The sequence below is a fragment of the Taudactylus pleione genome, unplaced genomic scaffold (assembly GCF_031769625.1).
Source record: "Taudactylus pleione unplaced genomic scaffold, aTauple2 ptg000214l, whole genome shotgun sequence".
NCBI lineage: Eukaryota > Metazoa > Chordata > Amphibia > Anura > Myobatrachidae > Taudactylus > Taudactylus pleione.
This window is the reverse complement of record NW_028284616.1, coordinates 16,062,860-16,081,736: the sequence shown is the minus strand read 5'-3', so window position 1 is coordinate 16,081,736 and position 18,877 is coordinate 16,062,860. Positions and strand designations below refer to the sequence as shown.

The 18,877-nt window shown below is 43.6% G+C and overlaps 1 pseudogene; it reads left to right on the top strand.

Moving 5' to 3' along the window:
- The first annotated feature begins 7,068 nt into the window (after positions 1-7,068).
- On the top strand, positions 7,069-18,492 carry LOC148517635 (serine/threonine-protein kinase PLK2-like; annotated as a pseudogene).
- Positions 18,493-18,877: the final 385 nt, after the last annotated feature.

Genomic DNA, 18,877 nt, shown 5'->3' with positions numbered 1-18,877 from the left:
ATGGGGTCATTACCATATGGGAACTACTACAGGGGCATTACTTTATGGGCACTACTACAGGGGCATTACTAAATGGGCACTAATACAGGAGCATTACTATAGGGGCACTACTATTACACTTCTTCACCATTATCCCCCTCAACTCATATCATATTATGTCATGGGCCATATCCTTATTGGGTGGCGTAGACACAATACTGGAAACTCCCTCCCTTTTCTAAGATTATTGCCGATACTCATAGAAATAATGAAAAGGAATCTTTAGGCTTGAAATATTCAACATCTACCGTCTCACCTTTAGTTAAATGGAGCCCATTGTTTGAATATTATACCAAACATCTTAACCCATCCCATTCCTCCTCCAATCCCTAATTAGGTTCTGTCTCTCTTGTTGTATGCAGATTACCTTTATAGGCCTGATTAGAGAAAGAACAAGTAACTGTGGTCCTGATTCAGAGTTGGGAATAGAGAGAGACATAGCACTTAACTGTGAACCTAAACAAACCATATTGCAATGAAAGGGGTGTAAATACATACATTTGTTTGCATGTGGAGTAAATTCTGGCTACTTTTACATGTAGCCCACAAATACTGCACAGCTTTATTATTACTCTACAATTCAGATGTCAGTTTGGACACCTCCATCCCAAATCTAAATCTCTCTGTACATTTTAAATCTGCCCCACCTGCAGTGCAGCATGGTTTCACCAAGATGATCAGTTGAGAGAGATATCGCTCTCTGGGTCTGATTCAGAGCCGGACGCTATTTGCGCTCGCTCGTCCAGAAAAAGGGGCTGGCTATTTAAATTGACCGTTCTCTCTTTGCGGTCTGTTGACGCCTCTAGGTCTGAACGAGCGAACAAAACATGCAGACTTTTTTTGTAAAAAACGCCCCCTGGCCGCTCGCATCATACGTCATCTCCGCTATTTATTAGATTAATCGAGTACATCGAAAGGCGAATGAACTGCTCGCTATTCTTGTGGTTGCATTTTCCTACCGCAATCATGCGAGCAGTTCTGGCTAAGAGACACCCAACTGACGTGGTCGATGATGCTGCTTTGTTAATTATGCACTCCCATTAAACGCCCGTTTTGACCGTTTGGCACGCCTGCGTTCGGATCTCCTCTCCCCGTTTTCAAGCACCTTCCCCTGTTACCACCTACAAACGCCTCACCCTGTCACTCAAATTAGCAGGCATTCGCTATATTGCGAGCACATGATTTCTGACCGCACTGACTGGTTCGCGCATGCGTACTAAAACCCATACGCATGCGCAGATGTGCGAACATCGCTCGGAACGAACGAGCGGCCGCTTACGAGCGGCTCTGAATCAGACCCTCTATTCCCAAGTCTGAATCAGGCCCTGTGTATCTTAGTAAAACCACTGCAGGTGGAGAAGATGTAAAATGTGTAGATAAATTTAGATTTGGGAGTGCTGTGTCCAAACTGACATTTAAATTGCAGTGTAAAAATACCTCTTTCCAGCATGTGTGGGCTACATGCAAAAGCAGCCAGTATTTACCGCAAATGCAAAAATTTTTTATGTATTTGCACCACTTGCATTGTAACATGGTTTGATCAGGTGCACAGTTACTTGCTCTATATTAAGCTGGGTACACACTATGCGATGTGTGCCCTTACGATATGTCGAGCCGACGAGCAGCGTGTACACATCGAGCGATGTAATGAACGACGGAACAATCCCTCGTTCCGTCCTTCATTACCTGCAACGACGCCGCATGCGGTATTGTCTGGTTACCCGTGAAGCACAGCCGACCGGACAACATGGCATGTGATCGCGGGTGTGCGCAGATAGTCCGTACACACTTTGCGATCCGCACGATCCATCATTCGGATCCACGACAAAATGATAGAACGTTCAATGGATCGCATAGTGTGTACCCGGCTTTACTCTATTCCCAAATCTGAATCAGGCCCGTAGTTGTATGTCTGCAAGCTATATTGGCCTACTCTCATGTTTTTGTTTTACTACTTTAATACTATTGTCTTGTACTCCCTTCCCTCCCTCCTTCCTTTCTTTCCCTGGTTGTTTGTTCCCCTTTCAGTACTTTCTGGTCAATGATAACTACCTTGTATTGCACGTGGTTTCAGTGTTTTCAGCTGCTGCATTGAAAAATGTTTTAAATAAAAATGTATTGTTTAAAAAATAAATAAATCTCATGCACGTATAGGGATTATGACATATTACTGCATGCATTATGCACAACTGAGGTACCCAATTCTGGGATTCAGGGTTTACAGTTCATTATCTCGTTGGTAATTTTTTCATTGCCAAGAACATGGTTGTAAAAATTGGGGACCTGGGATTGGCTGTGGAGCAGTGTGAAAAGATCCCAGGGTAAGGATACCGTCCATGTTATATAACTGCTGAAGCATGCTTGTGATTTCCGCATCCTCAGACAGATGTGTTTTTCACCCCAGCGTCATATGTGGCACCCCAAACTACCTATCTCCTGAAGTTCTGGCCAAGGATGGTCACTCTTTCAAATCAGACATCTGGGCTCTTGGATGCATAATGTAAGAGATGTATGATAAAGTACTGAGATTTCTGTTTCCTTTCCCTGTACTACAAATGTCAAGGAAGCAACATAGCATTAAATTACATGACATAGTCAGCATGATAATACCATTAGAATAGTAGGTTCTGCTCACACCAGGCCCACAATCCAAGTATTTATATCATTCTACAAACCTTGAGAGAGCCATCCTATTTATGTATACAGATCTGAAAAACGGCAGCATATAGTCTATCATGTGCCATCATAAGCCATCCAGGGACGAACAATTCAGTTTTTGTAATAAATACTGTTTGTTGATTAAGTCATATGAATGTGACCTTGCAGGGTCAAGAATCTTAATTCCCAATGTACATATCTGAGATTCAGAGGATTAATTGCTGTAAATATGCACCCAAGGGCAAGAGCGAGGCCAGACCTCTTTTGGGACATAAAGGGAGATGCATCAAACTTTCTAATCAGGACAGGTGAGAAGTTACCCATAGCAACCAACCAGATTTCATAGAATGTAATAGATAAAATGATATATAGATCTGATTGATTGCTATTGGCAACTTCGCCACTTTTCTCTCTTAGAAGGTTTGATACATCTCATAACATCAGATATCAGGGGGAATTCAATTAGACTTGTTATTTTAACAGGTGTGAAAAAGGGTGGTAGCCTCTTGCTTTAATGCCCCAGGGTGAGATGTAGTTAAAATTCCAACAGTCAGGATGTCGGCGCTAGCTAGCACCTTCTAGAAGATAATATGTAGAATCTGATTGGTTGCTATGGGCAACATCTCCACTTCTAAAAACTCTCACTCTAAATTTACCCCTAAGAATGTGTTAAAAGCATAACAATCAAATCATAACACCTTTGTGTCTAAAGTTTGTTTTGCAGTACCAAAATGCTATTTATTGTACAGAAAGTAGCCTTAGCCTTTGATGGGAAACAGGATCAGCACTCCTTAAAGCATGAAGATTAAACAAATAAAATAGAATGGTTTAATGAGTTGCAAACATCCACTTCTGCACTTTGGGGCTGATACAGGGGGTGTAGTAGGTATTACCGTGGGCCACATGGCCAGCGGTTCAAATCCCATCAGCGGCAGCCTGGCAAGGGTGAAGATCCCAATCGTCCCTAAGGTAAGTATCGCTAACCTAATTCTACCCCCTAACCCTGCCTTAGGGGTGCCTAACCCTAACCTCCCCCCAAGTGCTTAAACCTAACCCCCCCTTCCCTGCTGCCTAACCCTTAATCCCCCCGGGAGGCCTTAACCTAACCCCCCTCCCCCACGGCTGTCCGCGCCCGGCTTACCTTTATTCGGCATGCCGGGCGTCGGTCTTCTGGCGTATGGTTAATGACAGGCGTCGAGTTTTCGATGCCTGTCATTAGTACCATGCCGGGATTAGAGAGTCTGGAAGCCAGCGGTCGGTATTTAGACAGTCGGCTTCCAGACTACATCCCGATACAGGGGTGTACACAGCCGAAACTGTCTATTGGCGGCCACCTATCTGCAACTTTATGCAAATACCACCACAAAGCCCTTTCCTGGTGTACATGAGTATGAAGGTGCAAGGACTGAGACACCTACTGTCAGATTCTGTAAATTCTTTAATTAGATAATGAATTCTACTGTGCTCCTTTGGATAAAATCACTATACTTCACAAATGTCAACCAATGCGTTTCTTCTTCCTGCACTAACAACATAATGTTTGCTAATGTCCTTTGTCTGCTTGTAGCGCCAGGTAGCCAGCACTTATTATTAAGCACTTACTATGGTGCATCTTTCACCATGGAAACTTGCACATGTGGTATGGCAGGTACTCCATCTGTGTATGGCCGTCTATTTGAACGCCTATGTGCGCAACCACTTTCACAACACACCCACAACACTCTCATAACATGTCCATAAGATGGTTCCCCAAAACATTTCTGATACCATGCATCTCCATAGCTATTAGCAACAGCGCCTTTGTGTGAACACTGGGCCTGATTCAGAGCAGAGGAGTAGCATGGATCCATGGCGCCCAGAGAAAGTGCATGTCATACCGCCTCCCCCTTCCCTGTGCTGAAATGCGCCAGCTGGGCATGGCCAGCCCGTAGGGGAATACTGAAGTGAAGAAGAGCAAACAGTGGCAGTTTTACACTTGGCAGTGAGGTACCATTGGGGGAATGGAATGCTTTGGTGAGGCACTGTCGGACATTAAGGAGTAGCTCCTTTGGCACTGCTCTATTTATGTATAGAACCTAGGCTTTGACTTTTATCTCCTTTGAATCATTGTTATTAGTCAATAGAGGAGATTGTATTATATATTCTGATCATTTAACTTAAATTGATAAAATATATGTGCAAGAGTGAAATGTCACAGGGTGCAAAGCTTATTACTGCAATTACTGCCCCAAGCAGCTATCACTGATGTGGGAACACCTATGGGAAGCTCCCTTCTCAGCTATGCTACTACTTAGCAAATATACATTGCACCTATATTAATGTGAGTACTACTATTCATGTTCTGCCTGCCACCATTATTATTATATCAGGTCTCCTAATATTTTTTAAAAGACCTTTCAAATAACACTTTGTGGTCATGCCTGGGAACATCTAATTACTTTAAATAGCAAAGCAGTGCCTTTGTTTAATCTAATACCTTATAATTGAAGTTTAGGACTTTACCTCAGATGCGTCACTTTTAAGTCCATTGAAGCACAATGAATGAATGAGGAGAGGATGGAGGGGATCAAAGAAGAGAGAGGAGAGGAAAGTGCCGATCTGAGAGGGGAGGTGACAGAAGCCAATAAGAAAAAGAGAGGGTTGGTGACAGAAGCCAATAAGAAAGGAGTGGACAGGGGCAAAGAGCCAATCACAGGGTAGAGAAGGGAGGGAATTAAAGAGGTGAGAAGTGAATGTAATTAATCTGACAGGAAAGGGGAGGTGACAGATGATAATCACAGAGAAGGGAGGGCCGGATGGGAGGCAATCTGGGCAGCTTGAGAGAGCATGAAATGTAGAAACGGATCTCAGATCCGTAACTTATTTAGCATATAGAGCAAACAAACCGAGATAAAACTAACAAGGCGGCCGTCATACTGAGTAGCACCCATGACATCCGGAACCCCGGATGGCACCCTCTGTCCATTTTTGCACCCGGAGCTCATGCTCCACCAGAACCACCCTCGCTAGTCCCGATTCAGAGATGGACACTAATGTGATTGCAACAGCGTTCTTGTACGATTGCAGCTGCAAAAATATGTTAATGTCTGCAAAGATCTCCTGAGCATAGACGCCCACTGCTGCCTTCTTACCTGCATGCAACGACGCAAACCTGTGTAAATATCGGTAACATCAACGCACATTGAGTAGCCATCTTGGCCTTGCGGCAGGTCTGACCAGCCGCTGCCTTGGGAGCTCTTCAGACATGTAGAGCTGCGTATACACTCGCAGTGGATAATTTATGCACGCCCATGTAATAGTGTTTACACGTACAGATGGCTGTGTTTCTCAGACCACCCCCCGTCACCAACCCCAAATGCTGACAGCCTGTCACTCACAGTGCGGCTTATACGCATGCGCGATGGTAAACAATCACTCGATCTGCATGAAAATCGCATTAGCGTCCATCTCTGAATCAGGCCATGGTGTGTAACACAAGTGCCATAGGAGATATCAGGGATATTCGCACACGCGCAGCATCAAAAGTTGCTCAGGTATGTGACCTTCAGCATTGCGTGTAGCTCTGAATCAGGACCTTTGTGATATATGAAATAAAGCATTCGGCATTCCCACTTATAGCTATATTTATGGACATACAGTAGTAGCATCATATTTCATTCTCGTGGTGGCCTCACACTTGTGTGTTAGAAGTTGTGTACTTGTGCTGCTTACAAACCTCTTTAGCAGCATTGTCATGTGTTTGTGTGTGTTGGATCAGCTAGGGGACACATTGTTACTTCACACCGTACTTTAGTCATTTTTAACAGCTTTTTCTTTTACAGCTTGTGTTTGATAGGCTGCAGCATTTATAATTCATTTCAGTGGTCCTGGACCTTCAGCAGTTTTATCTGTTAGGGGAAAACACAACATATAGCCTTAGTAAGCTATAGAAGCTTTGGAAACATTAGAGGTCCAGCAAATAGCATATGCCATAGACTGTAGTGATAGGGATGATCAATAGATATTTGCTGCTTTTACTGACACTGCTGGTTACAAAACACAGATCTGACACCAACCCAATATGGGATTTGGTACACAGGTGGCTTATGTTGTTTCTGTATAGAGTGCAGACTCTGCGAGGGGGTATGTGCTGTTGTACTTACACAATACTAAGCTATGGGAAGTTACAGCTCTACTCTGTCACATTCAGGTACACAATGCTGTGTGAATATTCCCCTTTAAGAGCCCAGTCACAGAAAGAGATGTATTACTTCATCCGAGAAGGATTCTTTCCTGTACTGTCTTACATATCATCTAATGGCAGAAGACTAATCATCTCTTTACTTGTGAGCTGCCCCACCAATAGGCCATGTATAGAGGAAATCCTGGCCCATGATTTCTTCACCCAGGTATAGAACGGCCTCACTGGTGTACTGAGATAGGGGTATACTCACTATCCTAAGTGGGGATTTATACAAGTTTAGGTGTTGCCCATAGCAACCAATCAGATTCTAGCTATTATCTTCTAGAAGGTGCTAGATAAATGATAAATAGAATTTAATTGGTTGCTATGTGCAGCATCTCCTCTTGTATAAATCCGTACTTTAGTAAATATACCCCTTACAGTACATATTTGGAGGGCTGTCATAAGCAGCTACATGTAAATGCTGCACCCGTGCAATGGGATGTATTTACTAAGTTGTATGTAACCTAATAGAAAGCCATAGGACAAGCATAAAATGAGTCTTTTATCATCACTGAGTCTTTTCTTGTATTCAGGAAATCACACCCGAGAAGCTCTCATCTACCACCTGCCACACAGCTCCCACCCTGTCGCTTTCCATCCACCTCACCAGATTCTTCAGAAAGGCAGCTAAAGTTTTATATAGAGGAGTATTATACAGATCCTTATGCACAGGTATATAACTTGTCAGCTTCCAGCTATAGATAGCTAAGCATACTAACTTCATCTTGTACAAATGCTTGTGCTATGCTAGAAATGTTAGTGCAACTGGCATTCTTTTTATAGCATACAGTGTTTATATTAATAGTACCTTTGCCCTCTCTGTATAATGAATAATAATGATCATTTCTAATATTTCCTCTTAATTCACTTGGAGCATTATATAACAAACTTGCTCTTTTTTGATGGAGGGGGCAGCACTCCAAGAGGTGGGGGAAATAGTACAACAACCTGCAGTTGTCTGGTAATTAACCAATCAGATAAATAAACTACTGTAGTTCTTAGCCTATGTATGTGTTTGTCCTAAGCACAATTATATAGTAAAAAATTCAGATCCGTTATAAGTAGGGGTGAGCGGGTTCGGATTTCTGAAATCCGAACCCCCCCGAGCCCCCCCGATCCGAGTCCGATCCGAATCAGGCTCGACTTTTCCCGCCTGACTCGGATCTGAAATCGAGGCAAAACGTCATCATCCCGCCTTCCGAGTCTCGCGGGTTTTGGATCCTATATAAGGTACCCGCGTCGGCGCCATTTTCTCACTCGGCTGTGGACAGTGAAGAGGGAGGGTGGGAGTTAGGGCTGTGTAGTGTAGTGTAGTGTAGTGCTGCTGTTGTCCACTACTTCAAAGTCCATAGGGGCTGGCTGTGTTGTGCTGTGCTGCTGTTGCTAATAGGGGCTGTGTCCACTACTTCAAAGTCCATAGGGGCTGGCTGGACTGTGTTGTGCAGTCAGTTCTCCATAGGGGCTGTGTCCACTCCAAAGTCCTGTGCAGTGTCCCAGTCCTAAAGGGGTGCTGTAGTGTTGTCCAGGGGGTGCTCTGTCCATCAGGGGTGCTCCCCCCAAGTGCTAAAAAAATAATATATTTTCTGTGTTTGTGAATTGTGTGCGCAGTAGCCGCACGTGCATCAACAAAGTAGTGCCAAGCGTGCGCCTGTGTCATAAGTAAAGGGCCGGCTGGCTTGACCGTTAAGGGTGCTGTAACCCCCGAAAGTACACTCCAGTCCAAACCAAAAAAAAAATTATTTTCTGTGTTTGTGAATTGAGTGCGCAGTAGCCGCACGTGCATCAACAAAGTAGTGCCAAGCGTGCGCCTGTGTCATAAGTAAAGGGCCGGCTGGCTTGACCGTTAAGGGTGCTGTAACCCCCGAAAGTACACTCCAGTCCAAACCAAAAAAAAAATTATTTTCTGTGTTTAGCCGCACGTATATATCAAATCGATATAACATAAATGGAGGACCAAACTTTCTCCGATAAAAATAAAATAGAGAAAGATCAAGAACCACTTCCTCCTAGTGCTGAAGCTGCTGCCACTAGTCATGACATAGACGATAACATGCCATCAACGTCGTCTGCCAAGGCCGATGCCCAATGTCATAGTAGAGGGCACATACAATCCCAAATGGCAAAGTTCAGGAAAATGACCTTGAAAAAGACATTTAAATCAGCTGAAGAGAAACGTAAACTTGCCAATATGCCATTTACGACACGGAGTGGCAAGGAACGGCTAAGGTCGATCCCTAGTATGTTCATGACTAGTGGTTCAGCTTCACATGACGATGGAAGCCCTCCTCCCACTAAAAAAATCAAAAGAGTTAAGCTGGCAAAAGCACAGCGAAGAACTGTGCTTTCTAAGAAGATATCACAAATCCCCAAGGAGAGTCCAAGTGTGGTGGTGGTTGCGATGCCTGACCGTCCCAGCACTGGACGGGAAGAGGTGGCTCTTTCCACCATTTGCACGCCCCCTGCAAGTGCTGAAAGGAGCACCCACAGTCCACTTGCTGATATGCAAATTGAAGATGTCACTGTTGAAGTACAACAGGATGAGGATACTGGTGTAGCTGGCGCTGAGGAGGAAGTTGGCGAGGAGGATTCTGATGGTGATGTGGTTTGTTTAAATCAGGCTCCGGGGGAGACAGTTGTTGTCCGTGGGATGAAAAAGCCCATCACGGTCATGCCTGGACAGAAGACCAAACATTCCACCTCTTTGGTCTGGCAATATTTCTATCCAAATCCGGACAACAACTGTCTTGCCATATGTACCATATGTAAAGGTGAAATAAGTAGGGGTAGGGACGTCAACCACCTAGGAACATCCTCCCTTATACGGCACCTGCAGCGCGTTCATAAAAAGTTACTGTCAAGTTCAGAAACTTTGGCTAAGACCGTAAGCAGTCCAGGGACACCTAAATCCCGTTGTCCTGTTGTATCCAAGCGCCTGCAAACCACACCGTCAACTCCCTCCTCGTCAATTTCCTCCTTAGTCAGGATCGGAAGTAGTCCTGCAGGCCATGTCACTGGCATGACTGACTCTCCTATCCGGGATTCCTCTGGAGGATCCAGCATTGCTACGCCTACTGCTGCCGCTGTTGCTGCTGCTGGGAGTCGTTCATCATCCCAGAGAGGAAGTAGGAACACCACTACTTTTACTAAACAATTGACCCTCCAACAGTCCTTAGCGAGGAGGATGAAGTACGACAGCAGTCATCCTGAAGCAAAACGTATAACTGAGGCCTTGACTGCTATGTTGGTGTTAGACGTGCGTCCGGTATCCGCCATTAGTGCAGTGGGATTTAGACAATTGATGGAGGTAGTGTGTCCCCGGTTCCAAATCCCGTCTAGATTCCACTTCACTAGGCAGGCGATACCGAGACTGTACAGAAACGTCAGAAAAAGTGTCCTCAGTGTCCTGAAAAATGCCGTTGTACACAATGTCCACTTAACCACGGACATGTGGACAAGTGGAACAGGGCAGACTAAGGACTATATGACTGTGACAGCCCACTGGGTAGATGTATCACCTTATGCAGCAACAGCAGCAGCGTCACCAGTAGCAGCATCTCAGAAACGCCAGCTCGTTACAAGGCAGGCTACGCTGTGTATCACCGGTTTCAGTAAGAGGCACACCGCCGACAACCTCTTAGAGAAACTGAGGGAAATCATCGCCCAGTGGCTTACCCCACTTAGACTCTCCTGGGGATTTGTGATATCTGACAACGCCACCAATATTGTGCGGGCATTACATCTGGGCAAATTCCAGCACGTCCCATGTTTTGCTCACACAATAAACTTGGTGGTGCAGAATTTTCTGAAAAGCGACAGGGGCGTGCAGGAGACGCTTTGGGTGGCCCGAAAAATTTCTGGCCACTTTCGCCATTCAGCGACTGCGTGCCGAAGACTGGAGCGCCAGCAAACACTCCTGAACCTGCCCCGCCATCACCTGAAGCAAGAGGTTGTGACGCGGTGGAACTCAACCCTCTATATGCTTCAGAGGATGGAGGAGCAGCAAAAGGCCATACAAGCCTATACATCCACCTATGACATAGGCAAAGGAGGGGGTATGCACCTGACTCAAGTGCAGTGGAGAATGATTTCCGTGTTGTGCAAGGTTCTCCAGCCCTTCGAACTTGCCACACGTGAAGTCAGTTCAGACACAGCCAGCTTGAGTCAGGTCATTCCCCTCATCAGGCTTTTGCAGAAGCAGCTGGAGAAAGTGAAGGAGGAGCTAAGACGGAGCGATTCCGCTCGGCATGTGGGACTTGTGGATGAAGCCCTTCATTCGCTTTGCCAGGATTCCAGGGTGGTCAATCTGTTGAAATCAGACCACTACATTTTGGCCACCGTGCTTGATCCTAGGTTTAAAGCCTATGTGGTGTCTCTCTTTCCGGCCGACACAAGCCTGCAGAGGTGCAAAGACCTGCTGGTGAACACACTGTCAGCTGAAGCGGAACGTGACACGTCAACGGCTCCTTCTTCATTTTCTCCCGCAACTGGGGCTGCCAGGAAAAAACTTAGGTATCCTAAGCAACCCGCTGGCGGTGATGCAGGGCAGGCAGGACCAAGTTTGGACATCTGGTCCGGACTGAAGGACCTGGCAACAATTTCTGACATGTCTACTGTCACTGCATATGATACTGTCACCATTGACAGAATGGTGGAGGATTACATCGGTGACAGCATCCAAGTAGGCATGTCAGACAGTCCATACCTGTACTGGCAGGAAAAAGAGGCAATTTGGAGGCCCCTGTACAAGCTGGCTCTATTTTACCTGAGTTGCCCCCCCTCCATTGTGTACTCCGAAAGAGTGTTTAGTGCAGCCGGGAACCTTGTCAGCGAAAGGCGTAGGAGGTTGCTTCCACAGAATGTGGAGAAGATGATGTTCATCAAAATGAATTATCAGCTCTTCCAGGGAGACCAGCCTCCAGAAGGTACAGAGGGACCTGTGGTGGTGGATTCAAGTGGGGACGAGTTAATACTTTGTGAGGATGAGGATGTACACACTGAAGAGGGTGAGGAATCGGTGGATGAGGAGGATGAGGATGACATCTTGCCTCCGTAGAGCCAGTTTGTGCAGGGACACATTAATTGCCAGCTTGTTTTGTGGGGGCCCAAACGAACCAATCATTTCAGCCACAGTTGTGTGGCAGACCCTGGCGCTGAAATGATTGATTTGTTAAAGTGTGCATGTCCTGTTTATACAACATAAGGGTGGGTGGGAGGGCCCAAGGACAATTCCATCTTGCATTTCTTTTTTTTCTTTGCATTATGTACAGTTTGGGGCCTAGTTTTTCTAACTGCCATCCTGTCTGCCACTGCAGTGTCACTCCTAGATGGGTCACGTGTTTGTGCCGCCCACTCGTGTCGCTTAGCATAGTCATCCAGCTACCTCGGTGCAACCTTTTGGACATAAAAACACTATTGTGAGGTGTGAGGTGTTCAGAATAGACTGGAAATGAGTGGAAATTAAGGTTATTGAGGTTAATAATAGCATAGGAGCAGAACCCAAAACACGGAAGGGTGGTTTTGGCAAAACCAATCCAGATCCAAAACACGAAGAAGGATCCAGATCCAAAACCAAAACACAAAACACGAAAAGTGGCCGGTGCACACCCCTAGTTATAAGGTTGACTTAAAAAATACATATATTGTATAGTTATTCAGCTGTTAACATTTATGCACTACTGAAAAGTTATTAAAATGTATTAGACTTTTATTGTATAGTTCAGGTCTCATTATCAAATGATAACAATGGATACAGTAATATGTGCAGGTCATTAAATATATTATAGTAAGAAGGGAGCAAATATAATCAAACTAATGCATTCCCTGCTAATTAACAACATTGCTAAATATATCATAATAACATTATACAACGTCATAATATCACATTTGGATAAAACCATCCTTTGTGTTTGCCCTCATTAATCTCTATGTATCTGTATGCTTTCTCAGAGTTTCCAGAAGCAGGGGGACATAATAGCTCCATGATTGTCCCAACGCAGAGTCTGATGTCTCTCAATACAGATAAGATGTGTGAGGTATGAAGAAGAGGGTAGCTGGAGACGCCATGTGTTACAGGCATAGTTTTCCACATTTGGAGAGACCTCTTGTCTGTCTTTTGTCAGGGAGAAAAAAAAGGAGATGTTACAACAAGACCTGGTCATGAATCTTTGTACATTCTCATGAAAGGAAGAATGAGCCACAGGAGCAGATCGGCCTCCCAGAGTGAGCGCCAGTTTTACAAGTGGGATAATGCTAATAGTGCCTTGTATGACACCATGCTGGCTATATATACTTCATTATACAGACTCACAGTTATATCTCATCTCCTACTGTGCAAGTTACTGTGAGCAATGTGTAAGGTATCAGGTTTGGTTACAGAGAGAAATGTGCATATGTTTGTTCATTTTTAATAGAAAATTACTTTATTTACATAAAATGTATGAACAACAGGTATAAAAATAGGCCAGTCAGAAATGTAATGCACCCACATATATAATCCAGACATTAGAACACAATACACAACATACCATTTATGGTGTAAATACACATTACATCATATATTGCATTTTTCTGACAACACTGAAATCAAGAATGTTTCCTACTAAGCTGATTGTAAAGCTGAAATGGTATGTATCAAGTACCTAGATATCCAATCCTGGATACCATCAATTATTCTCCTCATGTATTTCTAAGTGTCATGTTTTAAACCTTTCCCTACTATATTTTTGATAATCTTAGATTACAGCTGTTTGTCACTGCATTGCTTTCGCCACCTTGCTTCTACCTATCATTTTATAGAATGTTCTTGATAACGCTACCTCACATCTCATTGTGTGCATAGGGTGGTTTTGGTGAGAAGTGAAATAGATATAATGATGTAGGTTGGGCAGGCGAAAGCTAAGAGGAATATCAGTTTTCTTACCTTCCTTGGCTTGTCCTTTGCTATAGTCTCCTATGTTATCAGTGTGAATAAGTCATCCTCTCAGCAGTACCCTTCTTAATCCATTAGGTGCCATCTCTGTAGATGTGTCTGGCCAATCCACAGAGATTGCAGGGCATCTACCTTGGACAGTCCCCATTCTTATTATGACCATCCTCTTGGCAACTCCTTTATGGTGCTATGCTAATGTCCAGAGAGAAGCTCTGTGGCAAGTGCTGGAGGCCATTGGCTGCTACCTGACAATGACAGATTATTTATAATCAATTATTATTAGTACATGGATACAATCCTCATTTTCCATTATATGCATTCGTCATTCTGGTATGACTTAGGTGTGTACCAAATAAATAGTTCCTGAGCAGACTAAGATACAGTATCACGTGATGGCTTTGAGATATGCTGCCTGCACCTTCAATAACACCTGCAATAAGTTTTGGTACAATCAACACTAGGAATAAGAATTGATCATGAACAATTAAGATTTTTTTATTAAAGATCAATTGGAAAACTGATTACTTCCACCATGTCCACATTCAGTTACAGTTCCCACTTTGATAACTTTGTAGCATGCTATGTTTTAACACTTTGCTCTGTCAGAAGCTCAGGCTTTGCTCTATGTGCTATTCTTTTCTTGCAGTGCAGACAGAGACCGTCACGGAGAGAGTGGTGGAAGGTGTCACACTTATATTAGAGAACTGTCTCTGCAACATCATACCAGGTGAAAGCAATAGAAATAGTATGAAAGCCCTTAGCGCTAAAACAGGGGAGTGAGGAAAGAGTACATATACTTCTCTTGTGGCATAATTTCTCTCAATAATAAAGAGGCGTTTCCAAACATAAAAGAGAAGACAATAATAATATAGTGTGATACTGTACGTAATAAATAGCTAATTCTAAAATCTAACAAATAAAGCAAATATTTTCAGAGATAAATCTGAGTAAGTTTTATCCCAGAATAATTTGCTCAAAAGAGAATATCATAAAAACTGATCAATTACTAATAAAACATTTTACAGACATATTCTGCATATTCAATACTAAAAACGTGATAAAAGCTCAAACATAGAGCAGTAGTAGTACAAATAAAGTTCTAAATGGCCAAATAGGCCTTTGTACCAGATAGAGGATATAAGTTCAGCGTTGTGTCACAGCCTTGAGGAAGAGATATCGCTCACAATGCACCAGTGCTGATGCCAGCTACAGAATACTTCTCTCCTGATGGGCCTTTGCCATTTACACATAGTAAGTGAAGTCCGGCATCACTTCTAGTGCAAAACAATGCTGAACTTACAACACCCATCTGGTTGGAAGGCCTATTAGGCCATTTGCTTGTGTGTATTGTAATGTAACACTATCACTTTGGACCAGGGCGCTGTTTTATCACATTAGCGAAAACTCTTTTGAACATTTTCAGTGGCCAATATATGCGCAATGGAGCCATGTGTGGCTTTTTCTGTCACAATGCCTGCTCATAAGATCAAACGCCAACACATCTTTGGGCATCAGGCAATGAGATTTCATAGAAAAGAAATTCATCCCTTGCACTATGCAAATGGGATTTTGTAAAGGGCTATAATAGGACATATTCCAACAAAGATTTGCTGCTTGAGCTGAGGTGGTGGTCTCATCCTCTGACCTGTAAAATAATATTAAATAATCAATATATTTATCTTCTTCTGCTAGTTTTGATTTCTCATTTTCCATCAAGCAGGTGAATTGGATCCCAGAGATCAGGTAACTTGCCCCATCCTGTGGGTGACCAAGTGGGTGGATTACTGTAATAAATATGGCTTTGGTTACCAGCTGTCAGACAACTGTACCGGAGTGCTTCTGAGTGACGGAACACACACTATTCTCTCCCCCCATTTGCAGTAAGTATAACAATATACTGCCATTTTTAATGACTTGGTTTTAGCGTGGCTAAGATGTATCCTTTCACTCTCTTCTTTCTTTCAGAAAAGTTTGTTATTCTACTAGCTTATACGAGCACATTACATTCCCTGAATGGAGTCCGCCCTGCAAGTTGGATGTAAAGATGAAGATATTGAGGTTCTTCTCTGAGTACATGCAGGAAAATATCTTGGAGGTGAGGACTTAGCAGCCATAGGAGAAGCATGTTGTTTGTGTAACATTTTTATTTTATTCCACATTGTATGAGAAGTTTGAGTAAAGGTGCGTACACACGCAGCAATTTTTTGGACGATTGAATGATAACGATGTCGTTATCGTTCAGTTGTCAAAAAATCGTTCAGCTTCTGCCCTAAAACGATGAACGATAACTACCAATGTGCGCTCCCACTTGTAGTTGGTAGTTATTGTTCATCGCCCGAACCTCTCCAACCTGACGAAAATGTCAAGTTGAACATGTTCGGGGATGAGAAAGGTATCCCAGGACTGAACGATAATCGTTCTTGACTTCATTCAGTGTTTCTGCTCAGTGTCATTATCGACACTGATCACACCCCTGCCGGGGACACACGGGATGGTATTGTTCATGGAGCAAATCGTCCCGTGTGTATGCACCTTAACAAGTATATGTCAGTGATTATGTGAGAAGATCCAATACAATAGGTTTGTTAAACTGATGGCACGACACACCTAAACAACTTACCTCTATTTTCTACTCTGAAGTATAATTCTATTCTGCATGTCCATTTGGAACCAGCAGAGGCTAGATACTTAATTAGAGTAAATATTAAGCTATTCACTATATCAATGCTGTCACCCTTTACATAACACGATAAATGGGGATGCCGTTTATAGACCGGCGGACTAAATGCCGCCGGTCTATATCCCGACACGACAAGCCCGACGGGGGACTTCACAGGCATCAAAATACCGACTCCTATCTGAATCCCGACGGCGGAACGCCGAAGGATGACAACCCGAATGAGGTGAGTCCGGGGCGTCTTTAGCGTTAGCTGCGGGGGTGGGGTTAGGTTTTGGGGGGGAAGGTTAGGGTTAGGCATTCCCCCGGTGAGAGTTAGGTTAGGGTGCGGGAAGGGGGGGTTAGGTTTAGGCATTCCCCCGGGGGGGACTTAGGGTTAGGCACCCTCAGGAGTTTTAGGGTTAGGCGCCTCTAAGGGGGGGAGAGGAGTACTCACCAGATGGCGTCGGGATCTCCTGTGTCGAGATTTGAACCAGCGGCTAAACAGACTGATTCCGATAAATGAATGGCTACATGTCATGTCTACAGTCCCTTCCATAATACATATTAAACTGGAAACTCTGCTTACAGGGTGGAGATCTCCGTGCAGCACCAAGCCCCAACGTCAGGACTTTGTGCCTCCTGCACTTCCTGAAGACAGACCAGGCTCATGTTGTTCAGTAACAGGACATTACAGGTAAGTAGGTCTAGTCAATGCAGTTCATGAATATTTACACTGTTGCCTGGATGCCACTAGAGTATAGGTATGAAATATAGGTCATTATTTTCCTTAGCGGAAACAAGTTCTTTATGCAATTCACATACTATAGAAACAGAGTTTGACGGCAGATAAGAACCACTTGGCCCATCTAGTCTGCCCACTATATACATCATCTCTGATGATTTTGATAGAATATTTAGATATGGGAAAATCAATCTAGTTTTACAAAGTAGTCTACATAGATTGATTTTATGCCATTTTTTAAAAAACATATTGCATGTGGCTTTCTGGGAACCATATCAGATTCACAAGTAATAGCATCACTGGAATGTAGCGGCAGTACACAGGGCATTCAGTTATTATTTGCATATGACCCCTAATATTAATGTGCTATATAATTTATCTTCATTGGTAGGTGAATTTTTACCATGACTGCACAACAAAGATCATCTTAAGCAGAGGACAGCAGTGTTATCTACTGAGTTTCATTGACCAAGACAGACAGAGCTGTACAGTGCCCCTGTCAGCACTGCAAACCAGTTGTCCTCCACTCATAATTCAGAGACTGGAATATGCCCTGAAAATGCTGCAAAGCCTGAAATGGGATTAGCCAATCCACAAAGACACATTTCTGACAGGTTTTATGGGACTGCCAAGTGTACACTGTAGTTACAACTTACAATAATACGGTAACCACTGAAAAGGAACAAGGCGTGTTATGAATTGTGGGCACATGTATGTGAATGTAGCACCTGTAAAGATTGTTGTCTGGTGGGGAAGTCATGATAAAGCATTTCATTAAAGTTGTATACTTGGTTAGCCGGGAGCGAGGCAGTAAGCCAGGTCAGGTTCTGTGCCAGATACAGTAGCTGTCAGGGTACAGAAATATCAATATGGTAGTAGTGAGAAAAGATGCAGCACAGTCTGGTAATATGGAGGTCTAAATTTGCATCAAATGAGAAAAACAAGAGTTCTGGAGTACATTGTAGCAACTCAGATTTCATACTGGATCATCTTCTACTTTATACCAAAGAGATATTTTGTAATCAATAAAGGTCATTAATGAAAGTGCAAAACATTTGTCAATGCATAGTTTCTCATTGTGTGCAAATGTACCTGTTCGTTCATATTCTGTAAGCCTCAGCTTACTCTGCCTGGTCAGCATGCGAGCCCCGAAGACTGCGTACGTCCATGCAGTTCCCGGGCTGGCCACTCCCAGAAAACGGGGCGGACACATCCTGTTTCCGGGAATGGCCGAATACCCCATACCTCCACCCCACAAAAATCAGTGATCACAAGGATTTGCTCGACCCCCTAAATGGAGCCCATGGTGCTTAGTGCTGCTCTTGATTACATGACATAATTTAATAAATATCCTTTTCTATGATTTTAAACAGGAAGGGGTGATGCCATATAGGTTTGTAACTTAAATAAAAGAAATACACATCAAAACAATGAAATAAATAAGAATAAACAAGAAAACCAAGTCTCTCGTCCAGCCCTCCGGAAGAACCCCACACACTCCGTCTTTAAACAGAGTTTGAATAGAAATCAATGGGCGGATCATTGTCGATTATTCGCAATAAATACCAAGAAGTGGTACGTAAGCCAAGTGTACAAATATACTTTCCCACATGTTAAAAAACATTC